Genomic DNA, 9,476 nt, shown 5'->3' with positions numbered 1-9,476 from the left:
ATTTTTAATTTTTCGGCTTTTGGCTTTTCCACTCCGGATAATTTTTTTCCTCCCAAAATAAACTGAGTTCGGAGACAGGCGGTGCCATGCAGCATAGCGGGACCAGCGCGTTGAATTCTATGCCAGAACGGCCCCGGCGGCCCGAATGTCTTGGGCCGTCGAGGTCTGCTGCTTTGTCATAAAAGGGAGTTTCGAAGGGCTTGTCATGGGTGTGATCATACCAGCACTAATGCACCGGATCCCATCAGAACTCCGCAGTTAAGCGTGCTTGGGCGAGAGTAGTACAAGGATGGGTGACCCCCTGGAAAGTCCTCGTGTTGCCCCCCTTTTATTTTTTGCCCGCTTTTTTATTTTTTGATAATATTTATTTTTAATTTTTCGGCTTTTGGCTTTTCCTCTTCGGATAATTTTTTTCCCCCGACAATAAACTGAGTCCGGAGACTGGCTGTGCCATGCCGCATAGCGGGACCAGCGCGTTGAATCCTACGCCAGAACGGCCCCGGCAGCGCGAATGTCTCGGGCGGTCGAGGTCTGCTGCTTTGTCATAAAAGAGAGTTTCGAAGGGCATGTCATGGGTGCGATCATACCAGCACTAATGCACCGGATCCCATCAGAACTCCGCAGTTAAGCATGCTTGGGCGAGGGTAGTACTAGGATGGGTGACCCTATGGAAAGTCCTCGCGTTGCACCCCTTTTATTTTTTGCCCGCTTTTTTATTTTTTGATAATATTTATTTTTAATTTTTCGGCCTTTGCCTTTTCCTCTTCGGATAATTTTTTTTCTCCAAAAATAAACTGAGTCCGGAGACTGGCGGTGCCATGCAGCATAGCGGGACCAGCGCGTTGAATCCTACGCCAGAACGGCCCCGCCGGCGCGAATGTCTCGGGCCGTCGAGGTCTGCTGCTTTGTCATAAAAGGGAGTTTCGAAGGGCATGTAATGGATACGATCATACCAGCACTAATGCACCAGATTCCATCAGAACTCCGCAGTTAAGCATGCTTGGGCGAGAGTAGTACTAGGATGGGTGACCCTCTGGGAAGTCCTCGTGTTGCACACCTTTAATTTTTTGCCCGCTTTTTTATTTTTTGATAATATTTATTTTTAATTTTTCGGCTTTTGGCTTTTCCACTCCGGATAATTTTTTTCCTCCCAAAATAAACCGAGTTCGGAGATAGGCGGTGCCATGCAGCATAGCGGGACCAGCGCGTTGAATTCTACGCCAGAACGGCCCCGGCGGCGCGAATGACTCGGGCCGTCGAGGTCTGCTGCTTTGTCATAAAAGGGAGTTACGAAGGGCTTGTCATGGGTGTGATCATACCAGCACTAATGCACCGGATCGCATCAGAACTCCGCAGTTAAGCGTGTTTGGGCGAGAGTAGTACAAGGATGGGTGACCCCCTGGGAAGTCCTCGTGTTGCCCCCCTTTTATTTTTTGCCCGCTTTTTTTTTTTTGATAATATTTATTTTTAATTTTTCGGCTTTTGGCTTTTCCTCTTCGGATAATTTTTTTCCCCCGACAATAAACTGAGTCCGGAGACTGGCGGTGCCATGCCGCATAGCGGGACCAGCGCGTTGAATCCTACGCCAGAACGGCCCCGGCGGTGCGAATGTCTCGGGCCGTCGAGACCTGCTGCTTTGTCATAAAAGGGAGTTTCGAAGGGCTTGTCATGGGTGCGATCATACCAGCACTAATGCACCGGATCCCATCTGAACTCCGCAGTTAGGCGTGCTTGGGCGAGAGTAGTACTAGGATGGGTGACCCCCTGGGAAGTCCTCGTGTTGCACCCCTTTTATTTTTTGCCCGCTTTTTTATTTTTTGTTAATATTTATTTTTAATTTTTCGGCTTTTGGCTTTTCCTCTTCGGATAATTTTTTTTCCCCGAAAATAAACTGAGTCCGGAGACTGGCGGTGCCATGCAGCATAGCGGGACCAGCGCGTTGAATCCTACGCCAGAACGGCCCCGGCGGCGCGAATGTCTCGGGCCGTCGAGGTCGGCTGCTTTGTCATAAAAGGGAGTTTCGAAGGGCATGTCATGGGTGCGATCATACCAGCACTAATGCACCGGATCCCATCAGAACTCCGCAGTTAAGCGTGCTTGGGCGAGGGTAGTACTAGGATGGGTGACCCTATGGAAAGTCCTCGTGTTGCACCCCTTTTATTTTTTGCCCGCTTTTTTATTTTTTGATAATACTTATTTTTAATTTTTCGGCCTTTGGCTTTTCCTCTTCGGATAATTTTTTTTCTCCGAAAATAAACTGTGTCCGGAGACTGGCGGTGCCATGCAGCATAGCGGGACCAGCGCGTTGAATCCTACGCCAGAACGGCCCCGCCGGCGCGAATGTCTCGGGCCGTCGAGGTCTGCTGCTTTGTCATAAAAGGGAGTTTCGAAGGGCATGTAATGGGTACGATCATACCAGCACTAATGCACCAGATTCCATCAGAACTCCGCAGTTAAGCATGCTTGGGCGAGAGTAGTACTAGGATGGGTGACCCTCTGGGAAGTCCTCGTGTTGCACCCCTTTAATTTTTTGCCCGCTTTTTTATTTTTTGATAATATTTATTTTTAATTTTTCGGCTTTTGGCTTTTCCACTCCGGATAATTTTTTTCCTCCCAAAATAAACTGAGTTCGGAGACAGGCGGTGCCATGCAGCATAGCGGGACCAGCGTGTTGAATTCTACGCCAGAACGGCCCCGGCGGCGCGAATGTCTCGGGCCGTCGAGGTCTGCTGCTTTGTCATAAAAGGGAGTTTCGAAGGGCTTGTCATGGGTGTGATCATACCAGCACTAATGCACCGGATCCCATCAGAACTCCGCAGTTAAGCGTGCTTGGGCGAGAGTAGTGCAAGGATGGGTGACCCCCTGGGAAGTCCTCGTGTTGCCCCCCTTTTATTTTTTGCCCGCTTTTTTATTTTTTGATAATATTTATTTTTAATTTTTCGACTTTTGGCTTTTCCTCTTCGGATAATTTTTTTCCCCGAAAATAAACTGAGTCCGGAGACTGGCGGTGCCATGCAGCATAGCGGGACCAGCGCGTTGAATCCTACGCCAGAACGGCCCCGGCGGCGCGAATGTCTCGTGCCGTCGAGGTCGGCTGCTTTGTCATAAAAGGGAGTTTCGAAGGGCATGTCATGGGTGCGATCATACCAGCACTAATGCACCGGATCCCATCAGAACTCCGCAGTTAAGCGTGCTTAGGCGAGGGTAGTACTAGGATGGGTGACCCTATGGAAAGTCCTCGTGTTGCACCCCTTTTATTTTTTGCCCGCTTTTTTATTTTTTGGTAATATTTATTTTTAATTTTTCGGCCTTTGGCTTTTCCTCTTCGGATAATTTTTTCTCCCCGAAAATAAACTGAGTCCGGAGACTGGCGGTGCCATGCAGCATAGCGGGACCAGCGCGTTGAATCCTACGCCAGAACGGCCCCGGCGGCGCGAATGTCTCGGGCCGTCGAGGTCGGCTGCTTTGTCATAAAAGGGAGTTTCGAAGGGCATGTCATGGGTGCGATCATACCAGCACTAATGCACCAGATCCCATCAGAACTCCGCAGTTAAGCGTGCTTGGGCGAGGGTAGTACTAGGATGGGTGACCCTATGGAAAGTCCTCGTGTTGCACCCCTTTTATTTTTTGCCCGCTTTTTTATTTTTTGATAATACTTATTTTTAATTTTTCGGCCTTTGGCTTTTCCTCTTCGGATAATTTTTTTTCTCCGAAAATAAACTGTGTCCGGAGACTGGCGGTGCCATGCAGCATAGCGGGACCAGCGCGTTGAATCCTACGCCAGAACGGCCCCGCCGGCGCGAATGTCTCGGGCCGTCGTGGTCTGCTGCTTTGTCATAAAAGGGAGTTTCGAAGGGCATGTAATGGGTACGATCATACCAGCACTAATGCACCAGATTCCATCAGAACTCCGCAGTTAAGCATGCTTGGGCGAGAGTAGTACTAGGATGGGTGACCCTCTGGGAAGTCCTCGTGTTGCACCCCTTTAATTTTTTGCCCGCTTTTTTATTTTTTGATAATATTTATTTTTAATTTTTCGGCTTTTGGCTTTTCCACTCCGGATAATTTTTTTCCTCCCAAAATAAACTGAGTTCGGAGATAGGCGGTGCCATGCAGCATAGCGGGACCAGCGTGTTGAATTCTACGCCAGAACGGCCCCGGCGGCGCGAATGTCTCGGGCCGTCGAGGTCTGCTGCTTTGTCATAAAAGGGAGTTTCGAAGGGCTTGTCATGGGTGTGATCATACCAGCACTAATGCACCGGATCCCATCAGAACTCCGCAGTTAAGCGTGCTTGAGCGAGAGTTGTACAAGGATGGGTGACCCCCTGGGAAGTCCTCGTGTTGCCCCCCTTTTATTTTTTGCCCGCTTTTTTATTTTTTGATAATATTTATTTTTAATTTTTTGGCTTTTGGCTTTTCCTCTTCGGATAATTTTTTTCCCCGAAAATAAACTGAGTCCGGAGACTGCCGGTGCCATGCAGCATAGCGGGACCAGCGCGTTGAATCCTACGCCAGAACGGCCCCGGCGGCGCGAATGTCTCGTGCCGTCGAGGTCGGCTGCTTTGTCATAAAAGGGAGTTTCGAAGGGCATGTCATGGGTGCGATCATACCAGCACTAATGCACCGGATCCCATCAGAACTCCGCAGTTAAGCGTGCTTAGGCGAGGGTAGTACTAGGATGGGTGACCCTATGGAAAGTCCTCGTGTTGCACCCCTTTTATTTTTTGCCCGCTTTTTTATTTTTTGGTAATATTTATTTTTAATTTTTCGGCCTTTGGCTTTTCCTCTTCGGATAATTTTTTCTCCCCGAAAATAAACTGAGTCCGGAGACTGGCTGTGCCATGCAGCATAGCGGGACCAGCGCGTTGAATCCTACGCCAGAACGGCCCTGGCGGCGCGAATGTCTCGGGCCGTCGAGGTCGGCTGCTTTGTCATAAAAGGGAGTTTCAAAGGGCATGTCATGGGTGCGATCATACCAGCACTAATGCACCGGATCCCATCAGAACTCCGCAGTTAAGCGTGCTTAGGCGAGGGTAGTACTAGGATGGGTGACCCTATGGAAAGTCCTCGTGTTGCACCCCCTTTATTTTTTGCCCGCTTTTTTATTTTTTGGTAATATTTATTTTTAATTTTTCGGCCTTTGGCTTTTCCTCTTCGGATAATTTTTTCTCCCCGAAAATAAACTAAGTCCGGAGACTGGCTGTGCCATGCAGCATAGCGGGACCAGCGCGTTGAATCCTACGCCAGAACGGCCCTGGCGGCGCGAATGTCTCGGGCCGTCGAGACCGGCTGCTTTGTCATAAAACGGAGTTTCGAAGGGCTTGTTATGGGTGCGATCATACCAGCACTAATGCACCGGATCCCATCAGAACTCTGCAGTTAAGCGTGCTTGGGCGAGAGTAGTACTAGGATGGGTGACCCCCCGGGAAGTCCTCGTGTTGCACCCCATTTATTTTTTGCCCGTTTTTTTATTTTTTGATAATATTTATTTTTAATTTTTCGGCTTTTGGCTTTTCCACTTCGGATAATTTTTTTCCCCCGAAAATAAACTGAGTCCGGAGACTGGCGGTGCCATGCAGCATAGCGGGACCAGCGCGTTGAATCCTACGCCAGAACGGCCCCGGCGGCGCGAATGTCTCGGGCCGTCGAGGTCGGCTGCTTTGTCATAAAAGGGAGTTTCGAAGGGCATGTCATGGGTGCGATCATACCAGCACTAATGCACCGGATCCCATCAAAACTCCGCAGTTAAGCGTGCTTGGGCGAGAGTAGCACTAGGATGGGTGACCACCTGAGAAGTCCTCGTGTTGCACCCCTTTTATTTTTTGCCCCTTTTTTTATTTTTTGATAATATTTATTTTTAATTTTTCGGCTTTTGGCTTTTCCGCTCCGGATAATTTTTTTTCTCCGAAAATAAACTGAGTCCGGAGACTGGCGGTGCCATGCAGCATAGCGGGACCAGCGCGTTGAATCCTACGCCAGAACGGCCCCGGCGGTGCGAATGTCTCGGGCCGTCGAGACCTGCTGCTTTGTCATAAAAGGGAGTTTCGAAGGGCTTGTCATGGGTGCGATCATACCAGCACTAATGCACCGGATCCCATCTGAACTCCGCAGTTAAGCGTGCTTGGGCGAGAGTAGTACTAGGATGGGTGACCCCCTGGAAAGTCCTCGTGTTGCACCCCTTTTATTTTTTGCCCGCTTTTTTATTTTTTGTTAATATTTATTTTTAATTTTTCGGCTTTTGGCTTTTCCTCTTCGGATAATTTTTTTTCCCCGAAAATAAACTGAGTCCGGAGACTGGCGGTGCCATGCAGCATAGCGGGACCAGCGCGTTGAATCCTACGCCAGAACGGCCCCGGCGGCGCGAATGTCTCGGGCCGTCGAGGTCGGCTGCTTTGTCATAAAAGGGAGTTTCGAAGGGCATGTCATGGGTGCGATCATACCAGCACTAATGCACCGGATCCCATCAGAACTCCGCAGTTAAGCGTGCTTGGGCGAGGGTAGTACTAGGATGGGTGACCCTATGGAAAGTCCTCGTGTTGCACCCCTTTTATTTTTTGCCCGCTTTTTTATTTTTTGATAATATTTATTTTTAATTTTTCGGCCTTTGGCTTTCCCTCTTCGGATAATTTTTTTTCCCCGAAAATAAACTGAGTCCGGAGACTGGCGGTGCCATGCAGCATAGCGGGACCAGCGCGTTGAATCCTACGCCAGAACGGCCCCGCCGGCGCGAATGTCTCGGGCCGTCGAGGTCTGCTGCTTTGTCATAAAAGGGAGTTTCGAAGGGCATGTAATGGGTACGATCATACCAGCACTAATGCACCAGATTCCATCAGAACTCCGCAGTTAAGCATGCTTGGGCGAGAGTAGTACTAGGATGGGTGACCCTCTGGGAAGTCCTCGTGTTGCACCCCTTTAATTTTTTGCCCGCTTTTTTATTTTTTGATAATATTTATTTTTAATTTTTCGGCTTTTGGCTTTTCCACTCCGGATAATTTTTTTCCTCCCAAAATAAACTGAGTTCGGAGACAGGCGGTGCCATGCAGCATAGCGGGACCAGCGCGTTGAATTCTACGCCAGAACGGCCCCGGCGGCGCGAATGTCTCGGGCCGTCGTGGTCTGCTGCTTTGTCATAAAAGGGAGTTTCGAAGGGCTTGTCATGGGTGTGATCATACCAGCACTAATGCACCGGATCCCATCAGAACTCCGCAGTTAAGCGTGCTTGGGCGAGAGTAGTACAAGGATGGGTGACCCCCTGGGAAGTCCTCGTGTTGCCCCCCTTTTATTTTTTGCCCGCTTTTTTATTTTTTGATAATATTTATTTTTAATTTTTCGGCTTTTGGCTTTTCCTCTTCGGATAATTTTTTCCCCCGAAAATAAACTGAGTCCGGAGACTGGCGGTGCCATGCAGCATAGCGGGACCAGCGCGTTGAATCCTACGCCAGAACGGCCCCGGCGGCGCGAATGTCTCGGGCCGTCGAGGTCGGCTGCTTTGTCATCCGCTTTTTTATTTTTTGATAATATTTATTTTTAATTTTTCGGCTTTTGGCTTTTCCTCTTCGGATAATTTTTTCCCCCGAAAATAAACTGAGTCCGGAGACTGGCGGTGCCATGCAGCATAGCGGGACCAGCGCGTTGAATCCTACGCCAGAACGGCCCCGGCGGCGCGAATGTCTCGGGCCGTCGAGGTCGGCTGCTTTGTCATAAAAGGGAGTTTCGAAGGGCATGTCATGGGTGCGATCATACCAGCACTAATGCACCGGATCCCATCAGAACTCCGCAGTTAAGCGTGCTTGGGCGAGGGTAGTACTAGGATGGGTGACCCTATGGAAAGTCCTCGTGTTGCACCCCTTTTATTTTTTGCCCGCTTTTTTATTTTTTGATAATACTTATTTTTAATTTTTCGGCCTTTGGCTTTTCCTCTTCGGATAATTTTTTTTCTCCGAAAATAAACTGTGTCCGGAGACTGGCGGTGCCATGCAGCATAGCGGGACCAGCGCGTTGAATCCTACGCCAGAACGGCCCCGCCGGCGCGAATGTCTCGGGCCGTCGTGGTCTGCTGCTTTGTCATAAAAGGGAGTTTCGAAGGGCATGTAATGGGTACGATCATACCAGCACTAATGCACCAGATTCCATCAGAACTCCGCAGTTAAGCATGCTTGGGCGAGAGTAGTACTAGGATGGGTGACCCTCTGGGAAGTCCTCGTGTTGCACCCCTTTAATTTTTTGCCCGCTTTTTTATTTTTTGATAATATTTATTTTTAATTTTTCGGCTTTTGGCTTTTCCACTCCGGATAATTTTTTTCCTCCCAAAATAAACTGAGTTCGGAGATAGGCGGTGCCATGCAGCATAGCGGGACCAGCGTGTTGAATTCTACGCCAGAACGGCCCCGGCGGCGCGAATGTCTCGGGCCGTCGAGGTCTGCTGCTTTGTCATAAAAGGGAGTTTCGAAGGGCTTGTCATGGGTGTGATCATACCAGCACTAATGCACCGGATCCCATCAGAACTCCGCAGTTAAGCGTGCTTGAGCGAGAGTTGTACAAGGATGGGTGACCCCCTGGGAAGTCCTCGTGTTGCCCCCCTTTTATTTTTTGCCCGCTTTTTTATTTTTTGATAATATTTATTTTTAATTTTTTGGCTTTTGGCTTTTCCTCTTCGGATAATTTTTTTCCCCGAAAATAAACTGAGTCCGGAGACTGCCGGTGCCATGCAGCATAGCGGGACCAGCGCGTTGAATCCTACGCCAGAACGGCCCCGGCGGCGCGAATGTCTCGTGCCGTCGAGGTCGGCTGCTTTGTCATAAAAGGGAGTTTCGAAGGGCATGTCATGGGTGCGATCATACCAGCACTAATGCACCAGATCCCATCAGAACTCCGCAGTTAAGCGTGCTTGGGCGAGGGTAGTACTAGGATGGGTGACCCTATGGAAAGTCCTCGTGTTGCACCCCTTTTATTTTTTGCCCGCTTTTTTATTTTTTGGTAATATTTATTTTTAATTTTTCGGCCTTTGGCTTTTCCTCTTCGGATAATTTTTTCTCCCCGAAAATAAACTGAGTCCGGAGACTGGCTGTGCCATGCAGCATAGCGGGACCAGCGCGTTGAATCCTACGCCAGAACGGCCCTGGCGGCGCGAATGTCTCGGGCCGTCGAGGTCGGCTGCTTTGTCATAAAAGGGAGTTTCAAAGGGCATGTCATGGGTGCGATCATACCAGCACTAATGCACCGGATCCCATCAGAACTCCGCAGTTAAGCGTGCTTAGGCGAGGGTAGTACTAGGATGGGTGACCCTATGGAAAGTCCTCGTGTTGCACCCCCTTTATTTTTTGCCCGCTTTTTTATTTTTTGGTAATATTTATTTTTAATTTTTCGGCCTTTGGCTTTTCCTCTTCGGATAATTTTTTCTCCCCGAAAATAAACTGAGTCCGGAGACTGGCTGTGCCATGCAGCATAGCGGGACCAGCGCGTTGAATCCTACGCCA

At 49.3% G+C, this 9,476-nt stretch overlaps 17 non-coding genes and 8 pseudogenes across 17 annotated transcripts; all 25 read left to right on the top strand.

The window, feature by feature from the left end:
* Positions 1–207: 207 nt before the first annotated feature.
* LOC149755195 (5S ribosomal RNA) lies at positions 208–326 on the top strand. The gene has a single exon (XR_016408755.1). It is a non-coding gene; the product is annotated as a 5S ribosomal RNA (ribosomal RNA).
* A 247-nt stretch (positions 327–573) lies between these two features.
* On the top strand, positions 574–692 carry LOC149755194 (5S ribosomal RNA). The gene has a single exon (XR_016407205.1). It is a non-coding gene; the product is annotated as a 5S ribosomal RNA (ribosomal RNA).
* A 247-nt stretch (positions 693–939) lies between these two features.
* Positions 940–1,058, top strand: LOC149755193 (5S ribosomal RNA; annotated as a pseudogene).
* A 247-nt stretch (positions 1,059–1,305) lies between these two features.
* LOC149755192 (5S ribosomal RNA) lies at positions 1,306–1,424 on the top strand (annotated as a pseudogene).
* Positions 1,425–1,670: 246 nt separating this feature from the next.
* Positions 1,671–1,789, top strand: LOC149755191 (5S ribosomal RNA). The gene has a single exon (XR_016403691.1). It is a non-coding gene; the product is annotated as a 5S ribosomal RNA (ribosomal RNA).
* A 247-nt stretch (positions 1,790–2,036) lies between these two features.
* Positions 2,037–2,155, top strand: LOC149755190 (5S ribosomal RNA). The gene has a single exon (XR_016402418.1). It is a non-coding gene; the product is annotated as a 5S ribosomal RNA (ribosomal RNA).
* Positions 2,156–2,402: 247 nt separating this feature from the next.
* On the top strand, positions 2,403–2,521 carry LOC149755189 (5S ribosomal RNA; annotated as a pseudogene).
* Positions 2,522–2,768: 247 nt separating this feature from the next.
* Positions 2,769–2,887, top strand: LOC149755188 (5S ribosomal RNA). Its single transcript, XR_016408884.1, has one exon. It is a non-coding gene; the product is annotated as a 5S ribosomal RNA (ribosomal RNA).
* A 246-nt stretch (positions 2,888–3,133) lies between these two features.
* LOC149755187 (5S ribosomal RNA) lies at positions 3,134–3,252 on the top strand. Its single transcript, XR_016406149.1, has one exon. It is a non-coding gene; the product is annotated as a 5S ribosomal RNA (ribosomal RNA).
* A 247-nt stretch (positions 3,253–3,499) lies between these two features.
* On the top strand, positions 3,500–3,618 carry LOC149755186 (5S ribosomal RNA). Its single transcript, XR_016405561.1, has one exon. It is a non-coding gene; the product is annotated as a 5S ribosomal RNA (ribosomal RNA).
* Positions 3,619–3,865: 247 nt separating this feature from the next.
* On the top strand, positions 3,866–3,984 carry LOC149755185 (5S ribosomal RNA; annotated as a pseudogene).
* Positions 3,985–4,231: 247 nt separating this feature from the next.
* LOC149755184 (5S ribosomal RNA) lies at positions 4,232–4,350 on the top strand (annotated as a pseudogene).
* Positions 4,351–4,596: 246 nt separating this feature from the next.
* Positions 4,597–4,715, top strand: LOC149755183 (5S ribosomal RNA). Its single transcript, XR_016406148.1, has one exon. It is a non-coding gene; the product is annotated as a 5S ribosomal RNA (ribosomal RNA).
* A 247-nt stretch (positions 4,716–4,962) lies between these two features.
* Positions 4,963–5,081, top strand: LOC149755182 (5S ribosomal RNA). The gene has a single exon (XR_016406147.1). It is a non-coding gene; the product is annotated as a 5S ribosomal RNA (ribosomal RNA).
* A 247-nt stretch (positions 5,082–5,328) lies between these two features.
* LOC149755181 (5S ribosomal RNA) lies at positions 5,329–5,447 on the top strand. Its single transcript, XR_016403213.1, has one exon. It is a non-coding gene; the product is annotated as a 5S ribosomal RNA (ribosomal RNA).
* Positions 5,448–5,694: 247 nt separating this feature from the next.
* LOC149755180 (5S ribosomal RNA) lies at positions 5,695–5,813 on the top strand. Its single transcript, XR_016408257.1, has one exon. It is a non-coding gene; the product is annotated as a 5S ribosomal RNA (ribosomal RNA).
* A 247-nt stretch (positions 5,814–6,060) lies between these two features.
* LOC149755179 (5S ribosomal RNA) lies at positions 6,061–6,179 on the top strand. Its single transcript, XR_016402705.1, has one exon. It is a non-coding gene; the product is annotated as a 5S ribosomal RNA (ribosomal RNA).
* Positions 6,180–6,426: 247 nt separating this feature from the next.
* LOC149755178 (5S ribosomal RNA) lies at positions 6,427–6,545 on the top strand. The gene has a single exon (XR_016402417.1). It is a non-coding gene; the product is annotated as a 5S ribosomal RNA (ribosomal RNA).
* Positions 6,546–6,792: 247 nt separating this feature from the next.
* LOC149755177 (5S ribosomal RNA) lies at positions 6,793–6,911 on the top strand (annotated as a pseudogene).
* A 247-nt stretch (positions 6,912–7,158) lies between these two features.
* Positions 7,159–7,277, top strand: LOC149755176 (5S ribosomal RNA). Its single transcript, XR_016406773.1, has one exon. It is a non-coding gene; the product is annotated as a 5S ribosomal RNA (ribosomal RNA).
* Positions 7,278–7,729: 452 nt separating this feature from the next.
* LOC149755175 (5S ribosomal RNA) lies at positions 7,730–7,848 on the top strand. The gene has a single exon (XR_016402416.1). It is a non-coding gene; the product is annotated as a 5S ribosomal RNA (ribosomal RNA).
* A 247-nt stretch (positions 7,849–8,095) lies between these two features.
* LOC149755174 (5S ribosomal RNA) lies at positions 8,096–8,214 on the top strand (annotated as a pseudogene).
* A 247-nt stretch (positions 8,215–8,461) lies between these two features.
* On the top strand, positions 8,462–8,580 carry LOC149755173 (5S ribosomal RNA; annotated as a pseudogene).
* Positions 8,581–8,826: 246 nt separating this feature from the next.
* Positions 8,827–8,945, top strand: LOC149755172 (5S ribosomal RNA). The gene has a single exon (XR_016405560.1). It is a non-coding gene; the product is annotated as a 5S ribosomal RNA (ribosomal RNA).
* Positions 8,946–9,192: 247 nt separating this feature from the next.
* Positions 9,193–9,311, top strand: LOC149755171 (5S ribosomal RNA). Its single transcript, XR_016406146.1, has one exon. It is a non-coding gene; the product is annotated as a 5S ribosomal RNA (ribosomal RNA).
* The last annotated feature ends 165 nt before the right edge of the window (positions 9,312–9,476 follow it).

The sequence above is a fragment of the Phoenix dactylifera genome, chromosome 4 (genome assembly GCF_051530095.1).
Source record: "Phoenix dactylifera cultivar Ajwa chromosome 4, Ajwa_hap1_PhDact_Kaust_v1.1, whole genome shotgun sequence".
NCBI lineage: Eukaryota > Viridiplantae > Streptophyta > Magnoliopsida > Arecales > Arecaceae > Phoenix > Phoenix dactylifera.
The sequence above is the reverse complement of the archived record's forward strand: the minus strand, read 5'-3'. Positions and strand labels throughout refer to the sequence as shown.